The following is a 25691-nucleotide window of genomic DNA, read 5'->3' on the forward strand; positions in this document are numbered from 1 at the left end:
ACTTACCATATGTTTTCCCAAAGTGTAGGAGAATGGCAATAGGCATTCAATGGGAACTTTACTTTGAAAAATGGAATATAGATGATGTTGAATATAATCATATTTGATTTATTTTTTATGATTTGTGTTCAACTTTGGCTTTTGCTGTAGAGTACTTTTATTGGTTTGCTTGTTATCTGTGGCTCTTCTAGAGAGTTTACATATGGTATAAAGCTGTATTTTGCAAAACATGGAGATGCCAGGGATTGAACCTGGGGCCTCATACATGCAAAGCATGCACTCTACCTCTGAGCTACATCCCTTATGAGATGCTATTTCTTATACACAAGTGATTGCAGCTTTACATTTCACTAGAGATTTACTACTTTTCAGTGTTATTAAGGATATCTTAGAAGATGGAAGTATAACCATTATACCATGCTTGACTTCAAGGACTTTATGGTTTTCATGGCTGTTGAGAATCCAAGTAGATGCCCATTCCGAACATTGGAATGCTCTTAAAGTTCTCCATCAGAGACTGGTTTATCATCATAATCCCCTACTTTTACTAATGAATGGTGTTTATATTAATCAAGTTTTCCTAACTAGAGGGCTTTCTTACATTCTGTTTGGTCATCAGTGTCAGAACTTAGTAGAAGGGCACGAAGGATGCATGCTGTATTTGCCTCTTGGGTATTGCAAGCTAATGCTTCACCAGATAATCTATCTAAAGTTGTTATGTTGTCATCATTCCATGCTTTGAAATTTCATTAAGTGCTTGCCCTCCAAGCCCATGTCCATCCTCTTTTTGTTCACAAAGTGTTTGAACTTGTCTCTCAATCTTAATCAATTAGTTTTGCTACATTATTTATCTCGCTCTTTTATTAAACTTTGCTCGGGTAGTCGCCTTCAGTTCCCACTGAAAATAAACAATCTATTTCCTACTTACCATATGTTTTCCTTCAGTGTAGGAGAATGGCAATAGGCATTCAATGGGAACTTTACTTTGAAAAATGGAATGAAGACGATGTTGAATATAATCATATTTGATTGATTTTTTATGATTTGTGTTCAACTTTGGCTATTGCTGTAGAGTACTTTTATTGGTTTGCTTGTTATCTGTGATTCTTCTAGAGAGTTTACATATTGTAAAAAGCTGTGTTTTGCAAAACATGGAGATGCCTCATACATGCAAAGCATGCGCTCTACCACTGAGCTACATCCCTTATGAGATGTTATTTTTTTATGCACAAGTGATTGCAGCTTTACATTTCACTAGAGATTTACTACTTTTCAGTTTCATTAGGGACATCTTAGAGGATGGAAGTATAACCATTATACCATGCTTGACTTCAAGGACTTTATAGTTTTCATAGCTGATGAGAATGCAATGAGATCCCCATTGCGAACAATGGAATGCTCTTAAAGTTCTCCATCAGAGACTGGTTTATCATCAGAATCCCCTACTTTTACTAATGAATGGTTTGGATATTGATCAAGTTTTGCTAACTAGAGGGCTTTCTTACATTCTGTTTGGTCATCAGTGTCAGAACTTAGTAGAAGGGCACAAAGGATGCATGCTATAACTGCCTCTTGGGCTAGCTAGCTAATGCTTCACCAGACAATCTATCTAGAGTTGATATGTTGTCATCATTCCATGCTTTGAAATTTCATTAGGTGCTTGCCCTCCAAGCCCATGTCCATCCTCTTTTTGTTCACAAAGTGTTTGAACTTGTCTCTCAATCTTAATCAATTAGTTTTGCTATATTATTTGTCTCGCTCTTTTATTAAACTTTGCTTGGGTAGTCGCCTTCAGTTCCCACTGAAAATAAAAAATCTATTTCCTACTTACCATATGTTTTCCCACAGTGTAGGAGAATGGCAATAGGCATTCAATGGGAACTTTACTTTGAAAAATGGAATGAAGATGATGTTGAATATAATCATATTTGATTGATTTTTTATGATTTGTGTTCAACTAAGGCTATTGCTGTAGAGTACTTTTATTGGTTTGCTTGTTATCTGTGGCTCTTCTAGAGAGTTTACATATGGTATAAATCTGTATTTTGCAAAACATGGAGATGCCAGGGATTGAACCCTGGGCCTCAAACATGCAAAGCATGCTCTCTGCTTCTGAGCTACATCCCTTATGAGATGCTATTTTCTTATACACAAGTGATTGCAGCTTTACATTTCACTAGAGATTTACTACTTTTCAGTGTTATTAGCGATATCTTAGAAGATGGAAGTATAACCATTATACCATGCTTGACTTCAAGGACTTTATGGTTTTCATGGCTGATGAGAATGCAAGGAGATGCCCATTCCGAACATTGGAATGCTCTTAAAGTTCTCCATCAGAGACTGGTTTATCATCAGAATCCCCTACTTTTACTAATGAATTGTGTGGATATTAATCAAGTTTTCCTAACTAGAGGGCTTTCTTACATTCTGTTTGGTCATCAGTGTTTGAACTTAGTAGAAGGGCAAAAACGATGCATACTGTATTTGCTCTTGGGCATTGCTAGCTAATGCTTCACCAGATAATCTATCTAAAGTTGATATGTTGTCATCATTCCATGCTTTGAAATTTCATTAAGTGCTTGCCCTCCAAGCCCATGTCCATCCCCTTTTTGGTCACAAAGTGTTTGAACTTGTCTCTCAATCTTAATCAATTAGTTTTGCTATATTATTTATCTTGTTCTTTTATTAAACTTTGCTCGGGTAGTCGCCTTCAGTTCCCACTGAAAATAAACAATCTATTTCCTACTTACCATATGTTTTCCTTCAGTGTAGGAAAATGGCAATAGGCATTCAATGGGAACTTTACTTTGAAAAATGGAATGAAGACGATGTTGAATATAATCATATTTGATTGATTTTTTATGATTTGTGTTCAACTTTGGCTATTGCTGTAGAGTACTTTTATTGGTTTGCTTGTTATCTGTGGCTCTTCTAGAGAGTTTACATTTTGTAAAAAGCTGTGTTTTGCAAAACATGGAGATGCCAGGGATTGAACCCCAGGCCCCATACATGCAAAGCATGAGATCTACCACTGGGCTACATCCCCTAAGAGCTGCTATTTTCTTATGCACAAGTGATTGCAGCTTTACATTTCACAAGAGATTTACTACTTTTCAGTGTTATTAGGGACATCTTAGAGGATGGAAGGATAACCATTATACCATGCTGGACTTCAAGGACTTCATGGTTTCCATGGCTGATGAGAATGCAAGTAGATGCCCATTCCAAACTTTGGAATGCTCTTAAAGTTCTCCATCAGAGACTGGTTTATCATCAGAATCCCCTACTTTTACTACTGAATGGTGTTGATATTGATCAAGTTTTGCTAACTAGAGGGCTTTCTTACTTTCTGTTTGGTCATCAGTGTCAGAACTTAGTAGAAGGGCACAAAGGATGCATGCTATGACTGCCTCTTGGGCTAGCTAGCTAATGCTTCACCAGACAATCTATCTAGAGTTGATATGTTGTCATCATTCCATGCTTTGAAATTTCATTAAGTGCTTGCCCTCCAAGCCCATGTCCATCCTCTTTTTGTTCACAAAGTGTTTGAACTTGTCTCTCAATCTTAATCAATTAGTTTTGCTATATTATTTGTCTCGCTCTTTTATTAAACTTTGCTCTGGTAGTCGCCTTCAGTTCCCACTGAGAATAAAAAATCTATTTCCTACTTACCATATGTTTTCCCACAGTGTAGGAGAATGGCAATAGGCATTCAATGGGAACTTTACTTTGAAAAATGGAATGAAGATGATGTTGAATATAATCATATTTGATTGATTTTTTATGATTTGTGTTCAACTTTGGCTATTACTGTAGAGTACTTTTATTGGTTTGCTTGTTATCTGTGGCTCTTCTAGAGAGTTTACATATTGTAAAAATCTGTGTTTTGCAAAACATGGAGATGGCAGGGATTGAACCCAGGGCCTCATACATGCAAAGCATGCGCTCTACCACTGAGCTACATCGCTTATGAGAAGTTATTTTTTTATGCACAAGTGATTGCAGCTTTACATTTCACTAGAGATTTACTACTTTTCAGTTTTATTAGGGACATCTTAGAGGATGGAAGTATAACCATTATACCATGCTTGACTTCAAGGACTTTATAGTTTTCATAGCTGATGAGAATGCAATGAGATCCCCATTGCGAACAATGGAATGCTCTTAAAGTTCTCCATCAGAGACTGGTTTATCATCAGAATCCCCTACTTTTACTAATGAATGGTTTGGATATTGATCAAGTTTTGCTAACTAGAGGGCTTTTTTACATTCTGTTTGGTCATCAGTGTCAGAACTTAGTAGAAGGGCACAAAGGATGCATGCTATGACTGCCTCTTGGGCTAGCTAGCTAATGCTTCACCAGACAATCTATCTAGAGTTGATATGTTGTCATCATTCCATGCTTTGAAATTTCATTAAGTGCTTGCCCTCCAAGCCCATGTCCATCCTCTTTTTGTTCACAAAGTGTTTGAACTTGTCTCTCAATCTTAATCAATTAGTTTTGCTATATTATTTGTCTCGCTCTTTCATTAAACTTTGCTCGGGTAGTTGTCATCAATTCCCACTGAAAATAAAATATCTATTTCCTACTTACCATATGTTTTCCCACAGTGTAGGAGAATGGCAATAGGCATTCAATGGGAACTTTACTTTGAAAAATGGAATAAAGATGATGTTGAATATAATCATATTTGATTAATTTTTTATGATTTGTATTCAACTTTGACTATTGCTGTAGAGTACTTTTATTGGTTTGCTTCTTATCTTTTGCTCTTCTAGAGAGTTTACATATGGGAAAATCTGTATTTTTCCAATCATGGAGATACCGGGTATTGAACCTGAGGCCTCATACATTCAAAGCATGCGCTCTACCACTGAGATACATCCCCTATGAGCTGCTTTATTCTTATGCACAAGTGATAGCAGCTTCACATTTCACTAGAGATTTACTACTTTTCAGTGTTATTAGGGACATCTTAGAGGATGGAAGGATGACCATTATACCATGCTGGACTTCAAAAACTTTATGGTTTCCTAGGCTGATGAGAATGCAAGAAGATGCCCATTCCGAACATTGGAATGCTTTAAACTTCTCCATCAGAGATGGGTTTATCATCAGAAACCCCTACTTTAACTAATGAATGGTGTGGATATTGATCAAGTTTTGCTAACTAGAGGGATTTCTTACATTCTGTTTGGTCATCAGTGTCAGAACTTAGTAGTAGGGCACAAAGGATGCATGCTATGACTGCCTCTTGGGCTTGCTAGCTAATGCTTCACCAGACAATTTATCTAGAGTTGATATGTTGTCATCATTCCATGCTTTGAAATTTCATTAAGTGCTTGCCCTCCAAGCCCATGTTCATCTTCTTTTTGTTCACAAAGTGTTTGAACTTGTCTCTCAATCTTAATCAATTAGTTTTGCTATATTATTTGTCTCGCTCTTTTATTAAACTTTGCTCGGGTAGTCGCCTTCAGTTTCCACTGAAAATAAAAAATCTATTTCCTACTTACCATATGTTTTCCCACAGTGTAGGAGAATGGCAATAGGCATTCAATGGGACCTTTACTTTGAAAAATGGAATGAAGACGATGATGAATATAATCATATTTGATTGATTTTTTATGATTTGTATTCAACTTTGACTATGGCTGTAGAGTACTTTTATTGGTTTGCTTGTTATCTTTGGCTCTTCTAGAGAGTTTACATATGGCAAAAAGCTGTATTTTGCAAATCATGGAGATGCCAGAGATTGAACCAGGGTCCTCATACATGCAATGCGTGCGCTCTACAACTGAGCTACATCCCCTATGAGATGCTTTGATTTTGTGCACAAGTGATTGCAGCTTTACATTTCACTAGAGATTTACTACTTTTCAGTTTTATTAGGGACATCTTAGAGGATGGAAGTATAACCATTATACCATGCTTGACTTCAAGGACTTTATGGTTTTCATGGCTGATGAGAATGCAATGAGATCCCCATTCCGAACATTGGAACGCTCTTAAAGTTCTCCATCAGAGACTGGTTTATCATCAGAATCCCCTACTTTTACTAATGAATTGTGTGGATATTGATCAAGTTTTCCTAACTAGAGGGATTTCTTACATTCTGTTTGGTCATCAGTGTCAGAACTTAGTAGAAGGGCACAAAGGATGCATGCTATGACTGCCTCTTGGGCTAGCTAGCTAATGCTTCACAAGATAATCTATCTAGAGTTGATATGTTGTCATCATTCCATGCTTTGAAATTTCATTAAGTGCTTGCCCTCCAAGCCCATGTTCATCTTCTTTTTGTTCACAAAGTGTTTGAACTTGTCTCTCAATCTTAATCAATTAGTTTTGCTATATTATTTGTCTCGCTCTTTTATTAAACTTTTCTCGGGTAGTCGCCTTCAGTTTCCACTGAAAATAAAAAATCTATTTCCTACTTGCCATATGTTTTCCCTCAGTGTAGGAGAATGGCAATAGGCATTCAATGGGAACTTTACTTTGAAAAATGGAATGAAGACGATGATGAATTTAATCATATTTGATTGATTTTTTATGATTTGTATTCAGTTTTGACTATTGCTGTAGAGTACTTTTATTGGTTTGCTTGTTATCTTTGGCTCTTCTAGAGAGTTTATATATGGTAAAAAGCTGTGTTTTGCAAAACATGGAGATGCCTCATACATGCAAAACATGCGCTCTACCACTGAGCTACATCCCTTATGAGATGTTATTTTTTTATGCACAAGTGATTGCAGCTTTACATTTCACTAGAGATTTACTACTTTTCAGTTTTATTAGGGACATCTTAGAGGATGGAAGTATAACCATTATACCTTGCTTGACTTCAAGGACTTTATAGTTTTCATAGCTGATGAGAATGCAATGACATCCCCATTGCGAACAATGGAATGCTCTTAAAGTTCTCCATCAGAGACTGGTTTATCATCAGAATCCCCTACTTTTACTAATGAATGGTGTGGATATTGATCAAGTTTTGCTAACTAGAGGGCTTTCTTACATTCTGTTTGGTCATCAGTGTCAGAACTTAGTAGAAGGGCATAAAGGATGCATGCTATGACTGCCTCTTGGGCTAGCTAGCTAATGCTTCAGCAGACAATCTATCTAGAGTTGATATGTTGTCATCATTCAATGCTTTGAAATTTCATTAAGTGCTTGCCCTCCAAGCCCATGTCCATCCTCTTTTTGTTCACAAAGTGTTTGAACTTGTCTCTCAATCTTAATCAATTAGTTTTGCTATATTATTTGTCTCGCTCTTTTATTAAACTTTGCTCGGGTAGTCGCCTTCAGTTCCCACTGAGAATAAAAAATCTATTTCCTACTTACCATATGTTTTCCCACAGTTTATGAGAATGGCAATAGGTATTCAATGGGAACTTTACTTTGAAAAATGGAATGGAGATGATGTTGAATATAATCATATTTGATTGATTTTTTATGTTTTGTGTTCAACTATGGCTATTGCTGTAGAGTACTTTTATTGGTTTGCTTGTTATCTGTGGCTCTTCTAGAGAGTTTACATATGGTATAAAGCTGTATTTTGCAAAACATGGAGATACCAGGAATTGAACCCTGGGCCTCATACATGCAAAGCATGCTCTCTGCTTCTGAGCTACATCCCTTATGAGACGCTATTTTCTTATACACAAGTGATTGCAGCTTTACATTTCACTAGAGATTTACTACTTTTCAGTGTTATTAGCGATATCTTAGAAGATGGAAGTATAACCATTATACCATGCTTGACTTCAAGGACTTTATGGTTTTCATGGCTGATGAGAATGCAAGTAGATGCCCATTCCAAACATTGGAATGCTCTTAAAGTTCTAAATCAGAGACTGGTTTATCATCAGAATCCCCTACTTTTACTAATGAATGGTGTGGATATTGATCAAGTTTTGCTAACTAGAGGGCTTTCTTACATTCTGTTTGGTCATCAGTGTCAGAACTTAGTAGAAGGGCACAAAGGATGCATGCTATGACTGCCTCTTGGGCTAGCTAGCTAATGCTTCACTAGGCAATCTATCTAGAGTTGATATGTTGTCATCATTCCATGCTTTGAAATTTCATTAAGTGCTTGCCCTCCAAGCCCATGTCCATCCTCTTTTTGTTCACAAAGTGTTTGAACTTTTCTCTCAATCTTAATCAATTAGTTTTGCTATATTATTTGTCTCGCTCTTTTATTAAACTTTACTCGGGTAGTCGCCTTCAGTTCCCACTGAAAATAAAAAATATATTTCCTACTTACCATATGTTTTCCCACAGTGTAGGAGAATGGCAATAGGCATTCAATGGGAACTTTACTTTGAAAAATGGAATGAAGATGATGTTGAATATAATCATATTTGATTGATTTTTTATGATTTGTGTTCAACTTTGGCTATTACTGTAGAGTACTTTTATTGGTTTGCTTGTTATCTGTGGCTCTTCTAGAGAGTTTACATATGGTAAAAAGCTGTATTTTGCAAAACATGGAGATGCCAGGGATTGAACCCGGTGCCTCATACATGCAAAGCATGCGCTCTACCACTGAGATACATCCCTTATGAGATGCTATTTTCTTATACACAAGTGATTGCAGCTTTACATTTCAGTAGAGATTTACTACTTTTCAGTGTTATTAGGGATATCTTAGAAGATGGAAGTATAACCATTATACCATGCTTGACTTCAAGGACTTTATGGTTTTCATGGCTGATGAGAATGCAAGTAGATGCCCATTCCGAACATTGGAATGCTCTTAAAGTTCTCCATCAGAGACTGGTTTATCATCAGAATCCCCTACTTTTACTAATGAATTGTGTGGATATTAATCAAGTTTTCCTAACTAGAGGGCTTTCTTACATTCTGTTTGGTCATCAGTGTTTGAACTTAGTAGAAGGGCACAAACGATGCATACTGTATTTGCCTCTTGGGCATTGCTAGCTAATGCTTCACCAGATAATCTATCTAAAGTTGATATGTTGTCATCATTCCATGCTTTGAAATTTCATTAAGTGCTTGCCCTCCAAGCCCATGTCCATCCCCTTTTTGGTCACAAAGTGTTTGAACTTGTCTCTCAATCTTAATCAATTAGTTTTGCTATATTATTTATCTTGTTCTTTTATTAAACTTTGCTCGGGTAGTCGCCTTCAGTTCCCACTGAAAATAAACAATCTATTTCCTACTTACCATATGTTTTCCTTCAGTGTAGGAGAATGGCAATAGGCATTCAATGGGAACTTTACTTTGAAAAATGGAATGAAGACGATGTTGAATATAATCATATTTGATTGATTTTTTATGATTTGTGTTCAACTTTGGCTATTGCTGTAGAGTACTTTTATTGGTTTGCTTGTTATCTGTGGCTCTTCTGGAGAGTTTACATTTTGTAAAAAGCTGTATTTTGCAAAACATGGAGATGCCAGGGATTGAACCCCAGGCCCCATACATGCAAAGCATGAGATCTACCACTGGGCTACATCCCCTATGAGCTGCTATTTTCTTATGCACAAGTGATTGCAGCTTTACATTTCACAAGAGATTTACTACTTTTCAGTGTTATTAGGGACATCTTAGAGGATGGAAGGATAACCATTATACCATGCTGGACTTCAAGGACTTCATGGTTTCCATGGCTGATGAGAATGCAAGTAGATGTCCATTCCAAACTTTGGAATGCTCTTAAAGTTCTCCATCAGACACTGGTTTATCATCAGAATCCCCTACTTTTACTACTGAATGGTGTTGATATTGATCAAGTTTTGCTAACTAGAGGGCTTTCTTACTTTCTGTTTGGTCATCAGTGTCAGAACTTAGTAGAAGGGCACAAAGGATGCATGCTATGACTGCCTCTTGGGCTAGCTAGCTAATGCTTCACCAGACAATCTATCTAGAGTTGATATGTTGTCATCATTCCATGCTTTGAAATTTCATTAAGTGCTTGCCCTCCAAGCCCATGTCCATCCTCTTTTTGTTCACAAAGTGTTTGAACTTGTCTCTCAATCTTAATCAATTAGTTTTGCTATATTATTTGTCTCGCTCTTTTATTAAACTTTGCTCGGGTAGTCGCCTTCAGTTCCCACTGATAATAAAAAATCTATTTCCTACTTACCATATGTTTTCCCACAGTGTAGGAGAATGGCAATAGGCATTCAATGGGAACTTTACTTTGAAAAATGGAATGAAGATGATGTTGAATATAATCATATTTGATTGATTTTTTATGATTTGTGTTCAACTTTGGCTATTACTGTAGAGTACTTTTATTGGTTTGCTTGTTATCTGTGGCTCTTCTAGAGAGTTTACATATTGTAAAAATCTGTGTTTTGCAAAACATGGAGATGGCAGGGATTGAACCCAGGGCCTCATACATGCAAAGCATGCGCTCTACCACTGAGCAACATCCCTTATGAGATGTTATTTTTTTATGCACAAGTGATTGCAGCTTTACATTTCACTAGAGATTTACTACTTTTCAGTTTTATTAGGGACATCTTAGAGGATGGAAGTATAACCATTATACCATGCTTGACTTCAAGGACTTTATAGTTTTCATAGCTGATGAGAATGCAATGAGATCCCCATTGCGAACAATGGAATGCTCTTAAAGTTCTCCATCAGAGACTGGTTTATCATCAGAATCCCCTACTTTTACTAATGAATTGTGTGGATATTAATCAAGTTTTCCTAACTAGAGGGCTTTCTTACATTCTGTTTGGTCATCAGTGTTTGAACTTAGTAGAAGGGCACAAACGATGCATACTGTATTTGCCTCTTGGGCATTGCTAGCTAATGCTTCACCAGATAATCTATCTAAAGTTGATATGTTGTCATCATTCCATGCTTTGAAATTTCATTAAGTGCTTGCCCTCCAAGCCCATGTCCATCCCCTTTTTGGTCACAAAGTGTTTGAACTTGTCTCTCAATCTTAATCAATTAGTTTTGCTATATTATTTATCTTGTTCTTTTATTAAACTTTGCTCGGGTAGTCGCCTTCAGTTCCCACTGAAAATAAACAATCTATTTCCTACTTACCATATGTTTTCCTTCAGTGTAGGAGAATGGCAATAGGCATTCAATGGGAACTTTACTTTGAAAAATGGAATGAAGACGATGTTGAATATAATCATATTTGATTGATTTTTTATGATTTGTGTTCAACTTTGGCTATTGCTGTAGAGTACTTTTATTGGTTTGCTTGTTATCTGTGGCTCTTCTGGAGAGTTTACATTTTGTAAAAAGCTGTATTTTGCAAAACATGGAGATGCCAGGGATTGAACCCCAGGCCCCATACATGCAAAGCATGAGATCTACCACTGGGCTACATCCCCTATGAGCTGCTATTTTCTTATGCACAAGTGATTGCAGCTTTACATTTCACAAGAGATTTACTACTTTTCAGTGTTATTAGGGACATCTTAGAGGATGGAAGGATAACCATTATACCATGCTGGACTTCAAGGACTTCATGGTTTCCATGGCTGATGAGAATGCAAGTAGATGTCCATTCCAAACTTTGGAATGCTCTTAAAGTTCTCCATCAGACACTGGTTTATCATCAGAATCCCCTACTTTTACTACTGAATGGTGTTGATATTGATCAAGTTTTGCTAACTAGAGGGCTTTCTTACTTTCTGTTTGGTCATCAGTGTCAGAACTTAGTAGAAGGGCACAAAGGATGCATGCTATGACTGCCTCTTGGGCTAGCTAGCTAATGCTTCACCAGACAATCTATCTAGAGTTGATATGTTGTCATCATTCCATGCTTTGAAATTTCATTAAGTGCTTGCCCTCCAAGCCCATGTCCATCCTCTTTTTGTTCACAAAGTGTTTGAACTTGTCTCTCAATCTTAATCAATTAGTTTTGCTATATTATTTGTCTCGCTCTTTTATTAAACTTTGCTCGGGTAGTCGCCTTCAGTTCCCACTGATAATAAAAAATCTATTTCCTACTTACCATATGTTTTCCCACAGTGTAGGAGAATGGCAATAGGCATTCAATGGGAACTTTACTTTGAAAAATGGAATGAAGATGATGTTGAATATAATCATATTTGATTGATTTTTTATGATTTGTGTTCAACTTTGGCTATTACTGTAGAGTACTTTTATTGGTTTGCTTGTTATCTGTGGCTCTTCTAGAGAGTTTACATATTGTAAAAATCTGTGTTTTGCAAAACATGGAGATGGCAGGGATTGAACCCAGGGCCTCATACATGCAAAGCATGCGCTCTACCACTGAGCAACATCCCTTATGAGATGTTATTTTTTTATGCACAAGTGATTGCAGCTTTACATTTCACTAGAGATTTACTACTTTTCAGTTTTATTAGGGACATCTTAGAGGATGGAAGTATAACCATTATACCATGCTTGACTTCAAGGACTTTATAGTTTTCATAGCTGATGAGAATGCAATGAGATCCCCATTGCGAACAATGGAATGCTCTTAAAGTTCTCCATCAGAGACTGGTTTATCATCATAATCCCCTACTTTTACTAATGAATGGTGTGGATATTAATCAAGTTTTCCTAACTAGAGGGCTTTCTTACATTCTGTTTGGTCATCAGAGTCAGAACTTAGTAGAAGGGCACAAAGGATGCATGCTGTATTTGCCTCTTGGGTATTGCAAGCTAATGCTTCACCAGATAATCTATCTAAAGTTGATATGTTGTCATCATTCCATGCTTTGAAATTTCATTAAGTGCTTGCCCTCCAAGCCCATGTCCATCCTCGTTTTGTTCACAAAGTGTTTGAACTTGTCTCTCAATCTTAATCAATTAGTTTTGCTATATTATTTATCTCGCTCTTTTATTAAACTTTGCTCGGATAGTCGCCTTCAGTTCCCACTGAAAATAAACAATCTATTTCCTACTTACCATATGTTTTCCTTCAGTGTAGGAGAATGGCAATAGGCATTCAATGGGAACTTTACTTTGAAAAATGGAATGAAGACGATGTTGAATATAATCATATTTGATTGATTTTTTATGATTTGTGTTCAACTTTGGCTATTGCTGTAGAGTACTTTTATTGGTTTGCTTGTTATCTGTGATTCTGCTAGAGTGTTTACATATTGTAAAAAGCTGTATTTTGCAAAACATGGAGATGCCTCATACATGCAAAGCATGCGCTCTACCACTGAGCTACATCCCTTATGAGATGTTATTTTTTTATGCACAAGTGATTGCAGCTTTACATTTCACTAGAGATTTACTACTTTTCAGTTTTATTAGGGACATCTTAGAGGATGGAAGTATAACCATTATACCATGCTTGACTTCAAGGACTTTATAGTTTTCATAGCTGATGAGAATGCAATGAGATCCCCATTGCGAACAATGGAATGCTCTTAAAGTTCTCCATCAGACACTGGTTTATCATCAGAATCCCCTACTTTTACTAATGAATGGTTTGGATATTGATCAAGTTTTGCTAACTAGAGGGCTTTCTTACATTCTGTTTGGTCATCAGTGTCAGAACTTAGTAGAAGGGCACAAAGGATGCATGCTAAGACTGCCTCTTGGGCTAGTTAGCTAATGCTTCACTAGGCAATCTATCTAGAGTTGATATGTTGTCATCATTCCATGCTTTGAAATTTCATTAAGTGCTTGCCCTCCAAGCCCATGTCCATCCTCTTTTTGTTCACAAAGTGTTTGAACTTGTCTCTCAATCTTAATCAATTAGTTTTGCTATATTATTAGTCTCGCTCTTTCATTAAACTTTGCTTGGGTAGTTGTCATCAATTCCCACTGAAAATAAAATATCTATTTCCTACTTACCATATGTTTTCCCACAGTGTAGGAGAATGGCAATAGGCATTCAATGGGAACTTTACTTTGAAAAATGGAATATAGATGATGTTGAATATAATCATATTTGATTTATTTTTTATGATTTGTGTTCAACTTTGGCTTTTGCTGTAGAGTACTTTTATTGGTTTGCTTGTTATCTGTGGCTCTTCTAGAGAGTTTACATATGGTATAAAGCTGTATTTTGCAAAACATGGAGATGCCAGGGATTGAACGTGGGGCCTCATACATGCAAAGCATGCACTCTACCTCTGAGCTACATCCCTTATGAGATGCTATTTCTTATACACAAGTGATTGCAGCTTTACATTTCACTAGAGATTTACTACTTTTCAGTGTTATTAAGGATATCTTAGAAGATGGAAGTATAACCATTATACCATGCTTGACTTCAAGGACTTTATGGTTTTCATGGCTGTTGAGAATGCAAGTAGATGCCCATTCCGAACATTGGAATGCTCTTAAAGTTCTCCATCAGAGACTGGTTTATCATCATAATCCCCTACTTTTACTAATGAATGGTGTTTATATTAATCAAGTTTTCCTAACTAGAGGGCTTTCTTACATTCTGTTTGGTCATCAGTGTCAGAACTTAGTAGAAGGGCACGAAGGATGCATGCTGTATTTGCCTCTTGGGTATTGCAAGCTAATGCTTCACCAGATAATCTATCTAAAGTTGTTATGTTGTCATCATTCCATGCTTTGAAATTTCATTAAGTGCTTGCCCTCCAAGCCCATGTCCATCCTCTTTTTGTTCACAAAGTGTTTGAACTTGTCTCTCAATCTTAATCAATTAGTTTTGCTACATTATTTATCTCGCTCTTTTATTAAACTTTGCTCGGGTAGTCGCCTTCAGTTCCCACTGAAAATAAACAATCTATTTCCTACTTACCATATGTTTTCCTTCAGTGTAGGAGAATGGCAATAGGCATTCAATGGGAACTTTACTTTGAAAAATGGAATGAAGACGATGTTGAATATAATCATATTTGATTGATTTTTTATGATTTGTGTTCAACTTTGGCTATTGCTGTAGAGTACTTTTATTGGTTTGCTTGTTATCTGTGATTCTTCTAGAGAGTTTACATATGGTACAAAGCTGTATTTTGTAAAAAATAGAGATTCCGGGGAATGAAACCGGGGTCTCATACATGCAAGGCATGTGCTCTACCACTGAGCTACATCCCCTATGAGATGTTATTTTTTTATGCACAAGTGATTGCAGCTTTACATTTCACTAGAGATTTACTACTTTTCAGTTTTATTAGGGACATCTTAGAGGATGGAAGTATAACCATTATACCATGCTTGACTTCAAGGACTTTATAGTTTTCATAGCTGATGAGAATGCAATGAGATCCCCATCGCGAACAATGGAATGCTCTTAAAGTTCTCCATCAGAGACTGGTTTATCATCAGAATCCCCTACTTTTACTAATGAATGGTTTGGATATTGATCAAGTTTTGCTAACTAGAGGGCTTTCTTACATTCTGTTTGGTCATCAGTGTCAGAACTTAGTAGAAGGGCACAAAGGATGCATGCTATAACTGCCTCTTGGGCTAGCTAGCTAATGCTTCACCAGACAATCTATCTAGAGTTGATATGTTGTCATCATTCCATGCTTTGAAATTTCATTAGGTGCTTGCCCTCCAAGCCCATGTCCATCCTCTTTTTGTTCACAAAGTGTTTGAACTTGTCTCTCAATCTTAATCAATTAGTTTTGCTATATTATTTGTCTCGCTCTTTTATTAAACTTTGCTTGGGTAGTCGCCTTCAGTTCCCACTGAAAATAAAAAATCTATTTCCTACTTACCATATGTTTTCCCACAGTGTAGGAGAATGGCAATAGGCATTCAATGGGAACTTTACTTTGAAAAATGGAATGAAGATGATGTTGAATATAATCATATTTGATTGATTTTTTATGATTTGTGTTCAACTAAGGCTATTGCTGTAGAGTACTTTTATTGGTTTGCTTGTTATCTGTGGCTCTTCTAGAGAGTTTACATATGGTATAAATCTGTATTTTGCAAAACATGGAGATGCCAGGGATTGAACCCTGGGCCTCAAACATGCAAAGCATGCTCTCTGCTTCTGAGCTACATCCCTTATGAGATGCTATTTTCTTATACACAAGTGATTGCAGCTTTACATTTCACTAGAGATTTACTACTTTTCAGTGTTATTAGCGATATCTTAGAAGATGGAAGTATAACCATTATACCATGCTTGACTTCAAGGACTTTATGGTTTTCATGGCTGATGAGAATGCAAGGAGATGCCCATTCCGAACATTGGAATGCTCTTAAAGTTCTCCATCAGAGACTGGTTTATCATCAGAATCCCCTACTTTTACTAATGAATTGTGTGGATATTAATCAAGTTTTTCTAACTAGAGGGCTTTCTTACATTCTGTTTGGTCATCAGTGTCAGAACTTAGTAGAAGGGCACAAACGATGCATGCTATGACTGCCTCTTGGGCTAGCTAGCTAATGCTTCACCAGACAATCTATCTAGATTTGATATGTTGTCATCATTCCATGCTTTGAAATTTCATTAAGTGCTTGCCCTCCAAGCCCATGTCCATCCTCTTTTTGTTCACAAAGTGTTTGAACTTGTCTCTCAATCTTAATCAATTAGTTTTGCTACATTATTTATCTCGCTCTTTTATTAAACTTTGCTCGGGTAGTCGCCTTCAGTTCCCACTGAAAATAAACAATCTATTTCCTACTTACCATATGTTTTCCTTCAGTGTAGGAGAATGGCAATAGGCATTCAATGGGAACTTTACTTTGAAAAATGGAATGAAGACGATGTTGAATATAATCATATTTGATTGATTTTTTATGATTTGTGTTCAACTTTGGCTATTGCTGTAGAGTACTTTTATTGGTTTGCTTGTTATCTGTGATTCTTCTAGAGAGTTTACATATTGTAAAAAGCTGTGTTTTGCAAAACATGGAGATGACTCATACATGCAAAGCATGCGCTCTACCACTGAGCTACATCCCTTATGAGATGTTATTTTTTTATGCACAAGTGATTGCAGCTTTACATTTCACTAGAGATTTACTACTTTTCAGTTTTATTAGGGACATCTTAGAGGATGGAAGTATAACCATTATACCATGCTTGACTTCAAGGACTTTATAGTTTTCATAGCTGATGAGAATGCAATGAGATCCCCATTGCGAACAATGGAATGCTCTTAAAGTTCTCCATCAGAGACTGGTTTATCATCAGAATCCCCTACTTTTACTAATGAATGGTTTGGATATTGTTCAAGTTTTGCTAACTAGAGGGCTTTCTTACATTCTGTTTGGTCATCAGTGTCAGAACTTAGTAGAAGGGCACAAAGGATGCATGCTATGACTGCCTCTTGGGCTAGCTAGCTAATGCTTCACCAGACAATCTATCTAGAGTTGATATGTTGTCATCATTCCATGCTTTGAAATTTCATTAAGTGCTTGCCCTCCAAGCCCATGTCCATCCTCTTTTTGTTCACAAAGTGTTTGAACTTGTCTCTCAATCTTAATCAATTAGTTTTGCTATATTATTTGTCCCGCTCTTTTGTTAAACTTTGCTTGGGTAGTCGCCTTCAGTTCCCACTGAAAATAAAAAATCTATTTCCTACTTACCATATGTTTTCCCACAGTGTAGGAGAATGGCAATAGGCATTCAATGGGAACTTTACTTTGAAAAATGGAATGAAGATGATGTTGAATATAATCATATTTGATTGTTTTTTTAAGATTTGTGTTCAACTATGGCTATTGCTGTAGAGTACTTTTATTGGTTTGCTTGTTATCTGTGGCTCTTCTAGAGAGTTTACATATGGTATAAATCTGCATTTTGCAAAACATGGAGATGCCAGGGATTGAACCCTGGGCCTCATACATGCAAAGCATGCGCTCTACCACTGAGCTACATCCCTTATGAGATGCTATTTTCTTATACACAAGTGATTGCAGCTTTACATTTCACTAGAGATTTACTACTTTTCAGTGTTATTAGCGATATCTTAGAAGATGGAAGTATAACCATTATACCATGCTTGACTTGAAGGATTTTATGGTTTTCATGGCTGATGAGAATGCAAGTAGATGCCCATTCCAAACATTGGAATGCTCTTAAAGTTCTCCATCAGAGACTGGTTTATCATCAGAATCCCCTACTTTTACTAATGAATGGTGTTGATATTGATCAAGTTTTGCTAACTAGAGGGCTTTCTTACATTCTGTTTGGTCATCAGTGTCAGAACTTAGTAGAAGGGCACAAAGGATGCATGCTATGACTGCCTCTTGGGCTAGTTAGCTAATGCTTCACTAGGCAATCTATCTAGAGTTGATATGTTGTCATCATTCCATGCTTTGAAATTTCATTAAGTGCTTGCCCTCCAAGCCCATGTCCATCCTCTTTTTGTTCACAAAGTGTTTGAACTTGTCTCTCAATCTTAATCAATTAGTTTTGCTATATTATTTGTCTCGCTCTTTTATTAAACTTTGCTCGGGTAGTCGCCTTCAGTTCCCACTGAAAATAAAAAATCTATTTCCTACTTACCATATGTTTTCCCACAGTGTAGGAGAATGGCAATAGGCCTTCATTGGGAACTTTACTTTGAAAAATGGAAGGAAGATGATGTTGAATATAATCATAGTTGATTGATTTTTTATGATTTGTGTTCAACTTTGGCTATTACTGTAGAGTACTTTTATTGGTTTGCTTGTTATCTGTGGCTCTTCTAGAGAGTTTACATATGGTAAAAAGCTGTATTTTGCAAAACATGGAGATGCCAGGGATTGAACCCAGTGCCTCATACATGAAAAGCATGCGCTCTACCACTGAGCTACATCCCTTATGAGATGCTATTTTCTTATACAGAAGTGATTGCAGCTTTACATTTCACTAGAGATTTACTACTTTTCAGTGTTATTAGCGATATCTTAGAAGATGGAAGTATAACCATTATACCATGCTTGACTTCAAGGACTTTATGGTTTTCATGGCTGATGAGAATGCAAGTAGATGCCAATTCCAAACATTGGAATGCTCTTAAAGTTCTCCATCAGAGACTGGTTTATCATCAGAATCCCCTACTTTTACTAATGAATGGTGTTGATATTGATCAAGTTTTGCTAACTAGAGGGCTTTCTTACATTCTGTTTGGTCATCAGTGTCAGAACTTAGTAGAAGGGCACAAAGGATGCATGCTATGACTGCCTCTTGGGCTAGCTAGCTAATGCTTCACCAGACAATCTATCTAGAGTTGATATGTTGTCATCATTCCATGCTTTGAAATGTCATTAAGTGCTTGCCCTCCAAGCCCATGTCCATCCTCTTTTTGTTCACAAAGTGTTTGAACTTGTCTCTCAATCTTAATCAATTAGTTTTGCTATATTATTTGTCTCGCTCTTTCATTAAACTTTGCTCGGGTAGTCGTCTTCAATTCCCACTGAAAATAAAATATCTATTTCCTACTTACCATATGTTTTCCCACAGTGTAGGAGAATGGCAATAGGCATTCAATGGGAACTTTACTTTGAAAAATGGAATGAAGATGATGTTGAATATAATCATATTTGATTTATTTTTTATGATTTGTGTTCAACTTTGGCTTTTGCTGTAGAGTACTTTTATTGGTTTGCTTGTTATCTGTGGCTCTTCTAGAGAGTTTACATATGGTATAAAGCTGTATTTTGCAAAACAAGGAGATGCCAAGGCTTGATCCCGGGGCCTCATACATGCAAAGCATGCACTCTACCTCTGAGCTACATCCCTTATTAGATGCTATTTTTTATACACAAGTGATTGCAGCTTTACATTTCACTAGAGATTTACTACTTTTCATTGTTATTAAGGATATCTTAGTAGATGGAAGTATAACCATTATACCATGCTTGACTTGAAGGACTTTATGGTTTTCATGGCTGATGAGAATGCAAGTAGATGCCCATTCCGAACATTGGAATGCTCTTAAAGTTCTCCATCAGAGACTGGTTTATCATCATAATCCCCTACTTTTACTAATGAATGGTGTAGATATTAATCAAGTTTTCCTAACTAGAGGGCTTTCTTACCTTCTGTTTGGTCATCAGTGTCAGAACTTAGTAGAAGGGCACAAAGGATGCATGCTGTATTTGCCTCTTGGGTATTGCAAGCTAATGCTTCACCAGATAATCTATCTATAGTTGATATGTTGTCATCATTCCATGCTTTGAAATTTCATTAAGTGCTTGCCCTCCAAGCCCATGTCCATCCTCTTTTTGTTCACAAAGTGTTTGAACTTGTCTCTCAATCTTAATCAATTGGTTTTGCAATATTATTTATCTCGTTCTTTTATTAAACTTTGCTCGGGTAGTCGCCTTCAGTTCCCACTGAAAATAAACAATCTATTTCCTACTTACCATATGTTTTTCTTCAGTGTAGGAGAATTGCAATAGGCATTCAATGGGAACTTTACTTTGAAAAATGGAATGAAGACGATGTTGAATATAATCATATTTGATTGATTTTTTATGATTTGTGTTCAACTTTGGCTATTGCTGTAGAGTACTTTTATTGGTTTGCTTGTTATCTGTGGCTCTTCTAGAGAGTTTACATTTTGTAAAAAGCTGTGATTTGCAAAACATGGAGATGCCAGGGATTGAACCCCGGGCCCCATACATGCAAAGCATGCGATCTACCACTGGGCTACATCCCCTATGAGCTGCTATTTTCTTATGCACAAGTGATTGCAGCTTTACATTTCACAAGAGATTTACTACTTTTCAGTGTTATTAGGGACATCTTAGAGGATGGAAGGATAACCATTATACCATGCTGGACTTCAAGGACTTCATGGTTTCCATGGCTGATGAGAATGCAATTAGATGCCCATTCCAAACTTTGGAATGCTCTTAAAGTTCTCCATCAGAGACTGGTTTATCATCAGAATCCCCTACTTTTACTAATGAATGGTGTTGATATTGATCAAGTTTTGCTAACTAGAGGGCTTTCTTACATTCTGTTTGGTCATCAGTGTCAGAACTTAGTAGAAGGGCACAAAGGATGCATGCTATGACTGCCTCTTGGGCTAGCTAGCTAATGCTTCACCAGACAATCTATCTAGAGTTGATATGTTGTCATCATTCCATGCTTTGAAATTTCATTAGGTGCTTGCCCTCCAAGCCCATGTCCATCCTCTTTTTGTTCACAAAGTGTTTGAACTTGTCTCTCAATCTTAATCAATTAGTTTTGCTATATTATTTGTCTCGCTCTTTTATTAAACTTTGCTTGGGTAGTCGCCTTCAGTTCCCACTGAAAATAAAAAATCTATTTCCTACTTACCATATGTTTTCCCACAGTGTAGGAGAATGGCAATAGGCATTCAATGGGAACTTTACTTTAAAAAATGGAATGAAGACGATGTTGAATATAATCATATTTGATTGATTTTTTATGATTTGTATTCAACTTTGACAATTGCTGTAGAGTACTTTTATTGTATTGCTTGTTATCTGTGGCTCTTCTTGAGAGTTTACATATGGCAAAAAGCTGTATTTTGCAAAACATGGAGATGCCGGGGATTGAACCTGGGGCCTCATACATGCAAAGCATGCTCTCTACCACTGAGCTACTTCCCCTTAGAATTGCTATGTTCTTATGCACAAGTGATTGCAGCTTTACATTTCACTAGAGATTTACTACTTTTCAGTGTTATTTGGGATATCTTAGAAGATGGAAGTATACCCATTATACCATGCTTGACTTCAATGAATTTATGGTTTTCATGTCTGATGAGAATGCAAGTAAATGCCCATTCCGAACATTGGAATGCTCTTAAAGTTCTCCATCAGAGACTGGTTTATCATCAGAATCCCCTACTTTTACTAATGAATGGTGTGGATATTGAACAAGATTTGCTAACTAGAGGGCTTTCTTACATTCTCTTTGGTCATCAGTGTCAGAACTTAGTAGAAGTGCACAAAGGATGCATGCTATGATTGCCTCTTGGGCATTGCTATCTAATGCTTCACCAGACAATCTATCTAGAGTTGATATGTTGTCATCATTCCATGCTTTGAAATTTCATTAAGTGCTTGCCCTCCAAGCCCATGTCCATCCTCTTTTTGTTCACAAAGTGTTTGAACTTGTCTCTCAAACTTAATTAATTAGTTTTGCTATATTATTTGTCTCGCTCTTTTATTAAACTTTGCTCAGGTAGTCGCCTTCAGTTCCAACTGAAAATAAAAAAACTTTTTCATACTTACCATATGTTTTCCCTCAGTGTAGGAAAATGGCAATAGGCATTCAATGGGAACTTTACTTTGAAAAATGGAATGAAGACAATGTTGAATATAATCATAGTTGATTGATTTTCTATGATTTGTATTCAACTTTGACTATTGCTGTAGAGTACTTTTATTGGTTTGCCTGTTATCTGTGGCTCTTCTAGAGAGTTTACATATGGTAAAAAGCTGTATTTTGCAAAACATGGAGATGCCGGGGAATGAACTCGGTGCAAAGCAATGCATGCGCTCTACCACTGAGCTACATCCCCTAGGAGCTGCTATTTTCTTATGCACAAGTGATTACAGCTTTACATTTCACTAGAGATTTACTACTTTTCAGTGTTATTAGGGACATCTTAGAGAATGGAAGTATAACCATTATACCATGCTTGACTTCAAGGACTTTATGGTTTTCATGGCTGATGAGAATGCAAGGAGATGCCCATTCCGAACATTGGAATGCTCTTAAAGTTCTCCATCAGAGACTGGTTTATCATCAGAATCCCCTACTTTTACTAATGAATGGTGTAGATATTGATCAAGTTTTGCTAACTAGAGGGCTTTCTTACATTCTGTTTGGTCATCAGTGTCAGAATTTAGTAGAAGGGCACAAAGGATGCATGCTATGACTGCCTCTTGGGCATTGCTATCTAATGCTTCACCAGACAATCTATTTAGAGTTGATATGTTTTCATCATTCCATGCTTTGAAATTTCATTAAGTGCTTTCCCTCCAAGCCCATGTCCATCCTCTTTTTGTTCACAAAGTGTTTGAACTTGTCTCTCAATCTTAATCAATTAGTTTTACTATATTATTTGTCTTGCTCTTTTATTAAACTTTGCTCGGGTAGTCGCCTTCAGTTCCCACTGAATATAAAAAATCTATTTCCTACTTACCATATGTTTTCCCACAGTGTAGGAGAATGGCAATAGGCATTCAATGGGAACTTTACTTTGAAAAATGGTATGAAGACGATGTTGAATATAATCATATTTGATTGATTTTTTTATGATTTGTATTCAACTTTGACTATTGCTGTAGAGTACTTTTACTGGTTTGCTTGTTATCTGTGGGTCTTCTAGAGAGTTTACATATGGTAAAAAGCTGAATGTTGCAAAACATGGAGATGCCGGGGATTGAACACGGGGCCTCATACATGCAAAGCATGCGCTCTACCACTGAGCTACATCCCCTTTGAGCTGCTGTATTTTTCTACAAAAGTGATTGCAGCTTTACATTTTACTAGAGATTTACTACTTTTCAGTGTTATTAGGGACATCTTAGAGGATGGAAGTATAACCATTATACCATGCTTGACTTCAAGGAATTTATGGTTTTCATGTCTGATGAGAATGCAAGTAGATGCCCATTCCGAACATTGGAATGCTCTTAAAGTTCTCCATCAGAGACTGGTTTATCATCAGAATCCCCTACTTTTACTAATGAATGGTGTGGATATTGAACAAGATTTGCTAACTAGAGGGCTTTCTTACATTCTCTTTGGTCATCAGTGTCAGAACTTAGTAGAAGTGCACAAAGGATGCATGCTATGATTGCCTCTTGGGCATTGCTATCTAATGCTTCACCAGACAATCTATCTAGAGTTGATATGTTGTCATCATTCCATGCTTTGAAATTTCATTAAGTGCTTGCCCTCCAAGCCCATGTCCATCCTCTTTTTGTTCACAAAGTGTTTGAACTTGTCTCTCAATCTTAATCAATTAGTTTTGCTATATTATTTGTCTCGCTCTTTTATTAAACTTTGCTCGGGTAGTCGCCTTCAGTTCCAACTGAAAATATAAAAACTATTTCATACTTACCATATGTTTTCCCTCAGTGTAGGAGAATGGCAATAGGCATTCAATGGGAACTTTACTTTGAAAAATGGAATGAAGACAATGTTGAATATAATCATAGTTGATTGATTTTTTATGATTTGTATTCAACTTTGACTATTGCTGTAGAGTACTTTTATTGGTTTGCCTGTTATCTGTGTCTCTTCTAGAGAGTTTACATATGGTAAAAAGCTGTATTTTGCAAAACATGGAGATGCCTGGGAAGGAACTCGGTGCAAAGCAAAGCATGCGCTCTACCACTGAGCTACATCCCCTAGGAGCTGCTATTTTCTTATGCACAAGTGATTACAGCTTTACATTTCACTAGAGATTTTCTACTTTTCAGTGTTATTAGGGACATCTTAGAGGATAGAAGTATAACCACTATACCATGCTTGACTTCAAGGACTTTATGGTTTTCATGGCTGATGAGAATGCAAGGAGATGCCCATTCCGAACATTGGAATGCTCTTAAAGTTCTCCATCAAAGACTGGTTTATCATCAGAATCCCCTACTTTTACTAATGAATGGTGTAGATATTGATCAAATTTTGCTAACTAGAGGGCTTTCTTACATTCTGTTTGGTCATCAGTGTCAGAATTTAGTAGAAGGGCACAAAGGATGCATGCTATGACTGCCTCTTGGGCTTGCTTGCTAAAGCTTCACCAGACAATCTATCTAGAGTTGATATTTTGTCATCATTCCATGCTTTGAAATTTCATTAAGTGCTTGCCCTCCAAGCCCATGTCCATCCTCTTTTTGTTCACAAAGTGTTTGAACTTGTCTCTCAATCTTAATCAATTAGTTTTACTATATTATTTGTCTCGCTCTTTTATTAAACTTTGCTCGGGTAGTCGCCTTCAGTTCCCACTGAAAATAAAAAATCTATTTACTACTTACTATATGTTTTCCCACAGTGTAGGAGAATGACAATAGGCATTCAATGGGAACTTTACTTTGAAAAATGGTATGAAGACGATGTTGAATATAATCATATTTGATTGATTTTTTATGATTTGTATTCAACTTTGACTATTGCTGTAGAGTACTTTTATTGTATTGCTTGTTATCTGTGGCTCTTCTTGAGAGTTTACATATGGCAAAAAGTTGTATTTTGCAAAACATGGAGATGCCGGGGATTGAACCTGGGGCCTCATACATGCAAAGCATGCGCTCTACCACTGAGCTACTTCCCCTTAGAATTGCTATGTTCTTATGCACAAGTAATTGCAGCTTTACATTTCACTAGTGATTTACTACTTTTCAGTGTTATTTGGGATATCTTAGAAGATGGAAGTATACCCATTATACCATGCTTGACTTCAAGGAATTTATGGTTTTCATGTCTGATGAGAATGCAAGTAAATGCCCATTCCGAACATTGGAATGCTCTTAAAGTTCTCCATCAAAGACTGGTTTATCATCAGAATCCCCTACTTTTACTAATGAATGGTGTGGATATTGAACAAGATTTGCTAACTAGAGGGCTTTCTTACATTCTCTTTGGTCATCAGTGTCAGAACTTAGTAGAAGTGCACAAAGGATGCATGCTATGATTGCCTCTTGGGCATTGCTATCTAATGCTTCACCAGACAATCTATCTAGAGTTGATATGTTGTCATCATTCCATGCTTTGAAATTTCATTAAGTGCTTGCCCTCCAAGCCCATGTCCATCCTCTTTTTGTTCACAAAGTGTTTGAACTTGTCTCTCAAACTTAATCAATTAGTTTTGCTATATTATTTGTCTCGCTCTTTTATTAAACTTTGCTCGGG

At 36.7% G+C, this 25691-nt stretch overlaps 5 non-coding genes across 5 annotated transcripts; all 5 read right to left on the bottom strand.

Moving 5' to 3' along the window:
• Nucleotides 1-230: 230 nt before the first annotated feature.
• On the bottom strand, nt 231-302 carry TRNAA-UGC (transfer RNA alanine (anticodon UGC)). The gene has a single exon. It is a non-coding gene; the product is annotated as a tRNA-Ala (tRNA).
• Nucleotides 303-17673: 17371 nt separating this feature from the next.
• TRNAA-UGC (transfer RNA alanine (anticodon UGC)) lies at nt 17674-17745 on the bottom strand. The gene has a single exon. It is a non-coding gene; the product is annotated as a tRNA-Ala (tRNA).
• Nucleotides 17746-18595: 850 nt separating this feature from the next.
• Nucleotides 18596-18667, bottom strand: TRNAE-UUC (transfer RNA glutamic acid (anticodon UUC)). The gene has a single exon. It is a non-coding gene; the product is annotated as a tRNA-Glu (tRNA).
• Nucleotides 18668-23202: 4535 nt separating this feature from the next.
• TRNAA-UGC (transfer RNA alanine (anticodon UGC)) lies at nt 23203-23274 on the bottom strand. The gene has a single exon. It is a non-coding gene; the product is annotated as a tRNA-Ala (tRNA).
• Nucleotides 23275-25041: 1767 nt separating this feature from the next.
• On the bottom strand, nt 25042-25113 carry TRNAA-UGC (transfer RNA alanine (anticodon UGC)). Its single transcript has one exon. It is a non-coding gene; the product is annotated as a tRNA-Ala (tRNA).
• Nucleotides 25114-25691: the final 578 nt, after the last annotated feature.

The sequence above is a fragment of the Taudactylus pleione genome, unplaced genomic scaffold (genome assembly GCF_031769625.1).
Source record: "Taudactylus pleione unplaced genomic scaffold, aTauple2 ptg000070l, whole genome shotgun sequence".
Taxonomy (NCBI): Eukaryota; Metazoa; Chordata; class Amphibia; order Anura; family Myobatrachidae; genus Taudactylus; species Taudactylus pleione.